The sequence below is a fragment of the Helianthus annuus genome, chromosome 13 (genome assembly GCF_002127325.2).
Source record: "Helianthus annuus cultivar XRQ/B chromosome 13, HanXRQr2.0-SUNRISE, whole genome shotgun sequence".
Classification (NCBI taxonomy): domain Eukaryota; kingdom Viridiplantae; phylum Streptophyta; class Magnoliopsida; order Asterales; family Asteraceae; genus Helianthus; species Helianthus annuus.
Window position 1 is genome coordinate 133,080,889 of NC_035445.2, and position 10,200 is coordinate 133,091,088.

Here is a 10,200-nt window from a genome sequence, read left to right on the forward strand (position 1 = left end):
GTGAACAGGTCAGTACTTTCGTACAGCAGAGAGACGAACTTGACTCCTGGATAAATGTGATATTTTATCACTTATTTTGTTGGACATGTGATTGTTGATCACTTATTGAGGTCGAATGCAATATGTACACGCATGTATAGTATCATGGAAGATCTAGACTTGTGTCCCCGTTATTTTTCGGTAAAAGATACAACCATGATACCCAGATGATAAGCAGCATAAAGACCGAATATCTCAGAACCACGGCAATCTCTCAAACGAAATTTCGGTACTAAGACCATATGCCAATGTGTGGTTCCCACCTGGTCTTCAGTCGATTAAAGATTTATATCACCCTGCACACTTTAAAATGATTGTGAGCCTACCGATACATCTTATATAGTGCTGCTTAACATTTTTCATTTTGCATTCAGTTCGAAGAGGTGTAGACAGACCACTGATGTACTATCATTTTCTCTTTTTCTCGCCAGGAAACTCATTTTTGTTTTTCTTTTTTTTTTTTGTGTTTTTTAAATTTTTTGATGTTTTTGGATTTTTAAAATTTGGATTTACTCCCCCTAAAATCAACAAACTATGATAAATTAAGAAAACACAAACAATGTAACGCCCCAAAATCTGAATGTTAATATTTGTCGGATGTTCCTTTATGACACGTCATGAAATAAATAACTAGGCTATTTAACCTAGTTAAGGGTATGGTCAAAAGTATTAAGTAATGAAAGGTAGTGTCAATTATGTTTTAAAGGAAAACCCGAGGGGCTAAAGTGGAATAAATGAAAGTTGTTTACTAATTAAAAGATCAACACACACACACAAACACACATACGTGTGTGTTCGTGAAGCTTCAGGAGCTCTCAAGAACTCCAAACCCTAAACATGAAAGATCATCCAAATTGAAAGGCTAAATGATGCTTAAATCTATAACCGAGCATGGATTAATGATCACCAACATGAGGAGATCATAAGGTATGTTTTAAATTTAAGATTGGTGATCATGGGTGAAGTGGGTTATGCTCTAATCCGTGAGATAATATGAAATTGATTATGTATAAGGGTTAGAAACATCATATAGAACATGGGTTATGTAAGATTTGTGTTAATTTGAAGTTTAGATGCGAAACCCGTTTGTTATGGTGAGGATGATGACTTGAATCACCATTTATGTTTAATTCTTGTTGAAAGAAATGATGTATTATGTGGGTATGATGAATTATTGTTAGATGAAAGTATAGGAATATGATGATGTTATGTTCAATGTTCATTTGGCATGATACATGATGATTAGTAATTGATTTTGGTGAATTATGTATGAGGTTAGAAGGATATGCATGAATTAGTTGTACATTAAGCTTAGATGTTAGTACGCACACAAGGTGTTTGATGAAATGCCTAAACGACAATAATATGTGAAATCCGTACTATACGCTTGAATGATGTGATGAATATATATGGATTGTTTGATTATATTAGTTTCGACTTACGAATAGTTATAGAACGAATGAGAATTCTAGAAAAGAGTAAACTTAAATGATATTGACGTTAACTATGAAGATGTTGTTATGAACGGAATGGTATGTATATATGTATATGTAACTATTTGATTATGCGACCAAATATGTCCTACAAAATGAGTATGAAGCTAGATGGCATAATGACTATGGTCTAACATGTTAATTTGTGAGTGAATGTGTGTCTAAGTTGGAAAATTGAAATGCTTGATGGTTGACCTTATGGAAAGTCAACAATGGTAGGAATGTTGTAAGGTGGATCTCTTATCATAAATGTACGGTTTAGGAAGTCAAAGTGATGCACGGTATATTCTTAGCAAGATATGTAATGGCATGTTTATATTATGCGAGTAAAAAGGATCTCATTGTTAATCTATGCTATGAGTTGCAAGAAATCCACTAATGAAAGTCAATTATTGAGCATAGATTTATTGTGATTGATGCTATGTGTGGCCTTGTTTACTAACAAGGGTATCAATGTATGGTTATGTAAGGATGGATAGCATGTCTACGGGCTCAAGTATGGAGGCTAACGGGTCAAAAGGAAGCATGGAACCTATGCTTGAACTTGGGCGCACAAGGTAAGTGACATCCAAGTCACTTCTTAGTATACATAAGAACCTTCTTGTTATAAATGAAGGGAAGTCATGTATGGTATGGAATGATTGAAGGTATTAAGATAAGTATTAATCTAGATAGTCGAAGATAGTTTGTGCGACTAAACGGGTTGAATAATTATGTATAAGTAAGGTAGCGGTAATGAAATTCGTTAAGAATGTGGACCCGAGGCAAGGATTCTTAGTCTAAAATGTAGGGAAAGGTTTTACGGACAATTGGAAACAAGTTATGTTGATATATGCATGAACGGGTCAAAATTTGGTAAAAGGGTAATAAGCCGAAGGCTTATAAGTCATAAAGTTAGGTAGTCCATATATTGGATTTTTACTCTATGTGATAGAGAATTAAATTACGATCGCGTAGGAAAAAGAATCGGGTAAAGCGGATCAAAAACGAGCAAGTTATGCGAGTTTTAGTGTGAAAGATGGGAGCTAATCTGGGCACCACCGTAGCTTACGGTGCCACCGTAAGCTACGGTGGGAACTGGGCATTTATTCCTGCCGTAAGGCAGACTAGAACTACCGTAAGCATTTGGGGCCACCGTAAGCTACGGTAGCCACCGTAGCTTACGGTGGAGGTCTGATGCAAATGTATTGTTTATGTAATTTCTTCGTTTTTCCTCGAACTCGGACCCCGTGAACCCATTCCAAGCCTCGTTAATCTTTATAATGTTCCTTAACCCTACCAAATGGCTTGGTAAGTTACGGATGAGTATGAAACTCACTTTTAAGATCCGAAATATATCTGAAAGATATTTTAAAAGCATTTATGACATGTGATTCAGTTCGGGATGTGTGAGTGTGTACGCGGGGTAATGAATTAAGTATGTGAGTAGGTATGCTTGTAGGTATTAATGTATGTATGTATGTATGTAAGCACCTAAGTAGGTAAGTTGTACGCCGTAATGTATGCATGTATGTAAATACGTGAGTAGGTATGTTTGTACGTAGTAATGTATGTATGTATGTATGTAAGTAAGTATGTGAGTAGGTATGTTTGTATATAGTAATGTATGTATGTATGCATGTAAGTAAGTATGTGACTAGGTATGTTTGTATGTAGTAATGTATGTATGTATGCATGTAAGTAAGTATGTGAGTAGGTATGTTTGTATGTAGTAATGTATGTATGTATGTATGTAAACATGTAAGTAGGTATGTTTGTACGCCGTAATGTATGTATGAATGTAAGTATGTGAGCAGGTACGTTTGAATGAAGTAATGTATGTATGAATGTGTGTAGGTATGTATGTACGTAGTTATGTATGTAATGCATACGTGGTTTCAATACACTTAAGTATTGACGTTATTAACAGTGTGCCTCGAGAATGAAATGTGGTGCAGGTACTCCGTCGAGGTTCGCTAAGGATTAGGCACCCGGATGGAATGACTACATCTAGAAAGATAACAGATGGAATGCATATGTGGATAGAACAAATCGAGACTACACGATTAAGAATCTTTTTTGTATATAATGTATGCTAATGTTTCGATTGTATGTGGTGGGTGCAGGTAGTACGAATCACAGATTTTCATCACAAGGAGTAACGATCAAAGACCGAGTCACAAGTCAGATTGTACGGGAATACTTGACTATGTAAATTGATAGTTATAAGTTATGCTTTTGTTATGTAAATGAGTATAAAAGATGCATATAATGTAAGAAAGTGTTTCATAATGAACTTGTTAGTAGGTCAAAACGTTTTTAATGAAAGAAATTTTTATGGAACGAATTTCCGCTGCGTCTTTTCAGTTATAACGTGTTAGGGTGTTACAAGTTGGTATCAGAGCCCTGGTTTGAAAGAATCAAGTAACGGGAGGTAAATACTTGAACTCAAACCGGTGTGCTCTCGTGACCAAGAGCCCGTACAATCCAAGACTCGATTGAAGCCTAAAGGCAACAGCGAATGTAAGTAAGTATTAGATTATGTAATTGAAGGATACTAATGGTATGTTATGTGAAGGGTAAGCGCAATTGTTGAGAGAGATGAACTGTGAATGCGGTCTGGGACCGGCATCAAGGCAAGTAATGAGGCGAGTTGACCCCAGGTACGTAAATCTAACGTGTGGGCGTATGAAATGGTACAGTTAACCAAGTGAAAGAAAAATGTTAAACAAATTATAATAACGACATGGTAAATAGGTTTTGAAAATGTCACACATCCCGAAACTAAATCCTTCGGACATAAGGTGGCGATTACGCGAAGACACGAAACTAGTACGTGGAAGGTGTACCTGGCCAGTACACAAGAAACGTATGACGTTTGTGAGACCGCGATAATTGTTACAGGTATGTCCGATAGAATTTGGTAGCGGCTAGGCGTGTGGGTGAAATGGGTAGTAAGACTCTCGGAAGGTTGAGAGTACTATGTAAGGGTGAAAGGTATAAGTGATAAGAATGAAATATTGAGTCCATAAGAAAGTATGGATTGATAATTTATGAATGCAATGCTTGAATCCACGAAACGGATTCAAGGGATGAAAGATACGAATGATGCAAATCCCTTGCGGATTTGGTTATGCTAAAAAGGGTTATGATAAGCTATACAAGTCGACCGGTTCAAGTTGAACAAGTCGAGTAAGGATAAGGTACCATCCGTTTAGAACGGGTGGTCGTGAATGCAATAATAAATGTATGAAGCTCAACCCGTTATACGGGTAGAACGAAAGATTTATGTTGAAAGCAATTAACCCGATGTTACCAGGTTGTAAGTGGTATGCTTGAATCTCATTATAAAGCATGAATGAATGTTTGAATCCGTAAGGCGGATTCAATGAATGAAAAAGCATGAATGATGCGCCTGAATCCGTGAGATGGATTCAAAAATATAAAAAGATGAAATTAATCCGCCTAAGAAGATGTCGATAGTTTGACCATGATTGAGTCGAACGAGTCATAGAAATGAGTATAAAGTAAAAGTGATAGTATAATAGACGAAGTTTTGTATAAGCTATGTGTTAGATGTGTTAGTAATTGACTCTTAGAAATTAGAATGATGACGGGCGGTGAACCGGACAATAACTTGAGTATGGGCGGGAATGGTAAGCTTAGTAAGAAATATTGAAACGATGTAATAAGGTTTTTGCAAGTAAGCATGAATGGAAGGAAGTACGAACGTGTACTTCAGTGACAAAATAATTAATTGAATAAAAAGATTGCATGTAAGAAATAGAATGTGCAGTACGTTATAGCAGGTACGTAGGAAATTGTAGAAGAGTTATAAGTGTGTAATCACCTAGTGTTATGAATGTTTGAATGACATATGCTAACCGCCGATGTTGTTGATGATAATGTTAGAACTATTGATGTGATGAAACCAATCGTATTGGTGAAAGGACGTGCACGAGCGGAAGCTCATAACACGAAGGAATGAAACTTGGCCTGTACGGCTAGTGCACGAGGAGAAGATGATCGATCAGGGTTGCGGATCGTGGTTGGGAAATGAAAAAGAGGTTAGTAAAATGTCTAACTCATGATTGGAGAGATATGAACTGTCTATACACGTGAATTTAGTAATGCATGAAGTGAAAGCAATAGTAATCTGAAATGAACGAAATGATTTAAAGATAATATAAAGGTATGCAAGGTATACGTAAATGTAGAAAAGGTAGAATAAGGTTAACGTTAAAGTTAAGCATATATGAGTATGTATAGATTTCGGGTAATGATTAAATTCTCGTAAGATGAACTGCATGATACACATACGTATGTAAACTAAATAATGCACGAAGTGAGAGTAATTGTAAAGTGAAATGAAAAAGATGGTTGAAAAGTAACGTAAAGGTGTGCATGGTACAAGTAATTGTAGAAAACGTAGAAGGATGATCACGTTAGAGTTAAGTACACAGGTGTGTGTGATTACAAGTCAAAGAAGTATGTATATTGAACCGTGGTTGTCAGGCCAAGGAAATGAAAATGATATGCGAAATTATGATAAGGAAGGTATGGAATTGTTAGGGAGAAGTCAATGATATGAATAATGAAATAAACATGAAAGAAACATTAATAGGAATGTTTTTGAAATTGGATGATAGTCATTGTGATGAGCTCGTGGTTGTGTCGAGGGGATGTAGAGAAGGAATAATTAGTGTTAAATAAAGGTAAGAAAGGTTTCGGGGACAAAACCTCAATTTAGGGTGGTAGACTTGTAACGCCCCAAAATCTGAATGTTAATATTTGTCGGATGTTCCTTTATGACACGTCATGAAATAAATAACTAGGCTATTTAACCTAGTTAAGGGTATGGTCAAAAGTATTAAGTAATGAAAGGTAGTGTCAGTTATGTTTTAAAGGAAAACCCGAGGGGCTAAAGTGGAACAAATGAAAGTTGTTTACTAATTAAAACATCAACACACACACACAAACACACATACGTGTGTGTTCGTGAAGCTTCAGGAGCTCTCAAGAACTCCAAACCCTAAACATGAAAGATCATCCAAATTGAAAGGCTAAATGATGCTTAAATCTATAACCGAGCATGGATTAATGATCACCAACATGAGGAGATCATAAGGTATGTTTTAAATTTAAGATTGGTGATCATAGGTGAAGTGGGTTATGCTCTAATCCGTGAGATAATATGAAATTGATTATGTATAAGGGTTAGAAACATCATATAGAACATGGGTTATGTAAGATTTGTGTTAATTTGAAGTTTAGATGCGAAACCCATTTGTTATGGTGAGGATGATGACTTGAATCACCATTTATGTTTAATTCTTGTTGAAAGAAATGATGTATTATGTGGGTATGATGAATTATTGTTAGATGAAAGTATAGGAATATGATGATGTTATGTTCAATGTTCATTTGGCATGATACATGATGATTAGTAATTGATTTTGGTGAATTATGTATGAGGTTAGAAGGATATGCATGAATTAGTTGTACATTAAGCTTAGATGTTAGTACGCACACAAGGTGTTTGATGAAATGCCTAAACGACAATAATATGTGAAATCCGTACTATACGCTTGAATGATGTGATGAATATATATGGATTGTTTGATTATATTAGTTTCGACTTAAGAATAGTTATAGAACGAATGAGAATTCTAGAAAAGAGTAAACTTAAATGATATTGACGTTAACTATGAAGATGTTGTTATGAACGGAATGGTATGTATATATGTATATGTAACTATTTGATTATGCGACCAAATATGTCCTACAAAATGAGTATGAAGCGTAGATGGCATAATGACTATGGTCTAACATGTTAATTTGTGAGTGAATGTGTGTCTAAGTTGGAAAATTGAAATGCTTGATGGTTGACCTTATGGAAAGTCAACAATGGTAGGAATGTTGTAAGGTGGATCTCTTATCATAAATGTACGGTTTAGGAAGTCAAAGTGATGCACGGTATATTCATAGCAAGATATGTAATGGCATGTTTATATTATGCGAGTAAAAAGGATCTCATTGTTAATCTATGCTATGAGTTGCAAGAAATCCACTAATGAAAGTCAATTATTGAGCATAGATTTATTGTGATTGATGCTATGTGTGGCCTTGTTTACTAACAAGGGTATCAATGTATGGTTATGTAAGGATGGATAGCATGTCTACGGGCTCAAGTATGGAGGCTAACGGGTCAAAAGGAAGCATGGAACCTATGCTTGAACTTGGGCGCACAAGGTAAGTGACATCTAACTCACTTCTTAGTATACATAAGAACCTTCTTGTTATAAATGAAGGGAAGTCATGTATGGTATGGAATGATTGAAGGTATTAAGATAGGTATTAATCTAGATAGTCGAAGATAGTTTGTGGGACTAAACGGGTTGAATAATTATGTATAAGTAAGGTAGCGGTAATGAAATTCGTTAAGAATGTGGACCCGAGGCAAGGATTCTTAGTCTAAAATGTAGGGAAAGGTTTTACGGACAATTGGAAACAAGTTATGTTGATATATGCATGAACGGGTCAAAATTTGGTAAAAGGGTAATAAGCCGAAGGCTTATAAGTCATAAAGTTAGGTAGTCCATATATTGGATTTTTACTCTATGTGATAGAGAATTAAATTACGGTCGCGTAGGAAAAAGAATCGGGTAAAACGGATCAAAAACGAGCAAGTTATGCGAGTTTTAGTGTGAAAGATGGGAGCTGATCTGGGCACCACCGTAGCTTACGGTGCCACCGTAAGCTACGGTGGGAACTGGGCATTTATTCCTGCCGTAAGGCAGACTAGAACTACCGTAAGCATTTGGGGCCACCGTAAGCTACGGTAGCCACAGTAGCTTACGGTGGAGGTCTGATGCAAATGTATTGTTTATGTAATTTCTTCGTTTTTCCTAGAACTCGGACCCCGTGAACCCATTCCAAGCCTCGTTAAGTCTTTATAATGTTCCTTAACCCTACCAAATGGCTTGGTAAGTTACGGATGAGTATGAAACTCACTTTTAAGATCCGAAATATATCTGAAAGATATTTTAAAAGCATTTATGACATGTGATTCAGTTCGGGATGTGTGAGTGTGTACGCGGGGTAATGAATTAAGTATGTGAGTAGGTATGCTTGTAGGTATTAATGTATGTATGTATGTATGTAAGCACCTAAGTAGGTAAGTTGTACGCCGTAATGTATGCATGTATGTAAATACGTGAGTAGGTATGTTTGTACGTAGTAATGTATGTATGTATGTATGTATGTAAGTAAGTATGTGAGTTGGTATGTTTGTATGTAGTAATGTATGTATGTATGCATGTAAGTAAGTATGTGAGTAGGTATGTTTGTATGTAGTAATGTATGTATGTATGCATGTAAGTAAGTATGTGAGTAGGTATGTTTGTATGTAGTAATGTATGTATGTATGTATGTAAACATGTAAGTAGGTATGTTTGTACGCCGTAATGTATGTATGAATGTAAGTATGTGAGCAGGTACGTTTCAATGAAGTAATGTATGTATGAATGTGTGTAGGTATGTATGTACGTAGTTATGTATGTAATGCATACGTGGTTTCAATACACTTAAGTATTGACGTTATTAACAGTGTGCCTCGAGAATGAAATGTGGTGCAGGTACTCCATCGAGGTTCGCTAAGGATTAGGCACCCGGATGGAATGACTACATCTAGAAAGATAACAGATGGAAAGAATATGTGGATAGAACAAATCGAGACTACATGATTAAGAATCTTGTTTGTATATAATGTATGCTAATGTTTCGATTGTATGTGGTGGGTGCAGGTAGTACGAATCACAGATTTTCATCACAAGGAGTAACGATCAAAGACCGAGTCACAAGTCAGATTGTACGGGAATACTTGACTATGTAAATTGATAGTTATAAGTTATGCTTTTGTTATGTAAATGAGTATAAAAGATGCATATAATGTAAGAAAGTGTTTCATAATGAACTTGTTAGTAGGTCAAAACGTTTTTAATGAAAGAAATTTTTATGGAACGAATTTCCGCTGCGTCTTTTCAGTTATAACGTGTTAGGGTGTTACAAACAAATATTTACAAAAATGATTTTCCGATGTCGGATTAACTCATGTTTTACCTCAATGCCGTTTACCAAAAATAAGTTAATCAGAAATGATTTATCGAATTTTGGGAAAATGAGTTGGCACGTCGGTAAGCGGTGCGCACCATGACAACATTGACGAGTTTCATAGTGAAACAATCACGTGTGAGGTGATATTCGAGTTCAACGTGTCAGGTCAAAGAGTGCTGTACGAGATGATAATAATCCATAAAGCAGCTTAAATATCGACAAGCATAGGAGAGATTAGAAATTCAAAACCGTATCCTGCAACTGCTTCATGCATTGCAAGGAATCTGAGTGCTATCCCAAACTGGATATCCACCCGGTGTGGACTTCAAGGTTGATATTTCAGCTACTTCACTTAATCCGAGAAAACTCTTCACAGCAATAAGATCATAAACCTCCGGGTCCGGCTGGTCTTCCACATTGCACCAGCGAAGGTCTTTGTCTTTCTCTTTCAGAAGTAGTGTGCGGTTGTTCAATCCACGCCAAGGCATCCGCACACCCGGTTGGTTTGTTCAACAAACACATTTTCTTCAATTACACCGCGAAGAAATGTACACTGCACGTTCATTTTGTTGAT

General features: G+C 36.1%; 1 long non-coding RNA gene across 1 annotated transcript; it reads left to right on the plus strand.

Annotated features, from left to right (window-relative positions):
* Positions 1 to 925: 925 nt before the first annotated feature.
* Positions 926 to 3,789, plus strand: LOC110903255. Its single transcript, XR_002571788.2, has 3 exons — positions 926 to 966; positions 2,003 to 2,089; positions 3,638 to 3,789. It is a non-coding gene; the product is annotated as an uncharacterized LOC110903255 (long non-coding RNA).
* The last annotated feature ends 6,411 nt before the right edge of the window (positions 3,790 to 10,200 follow it).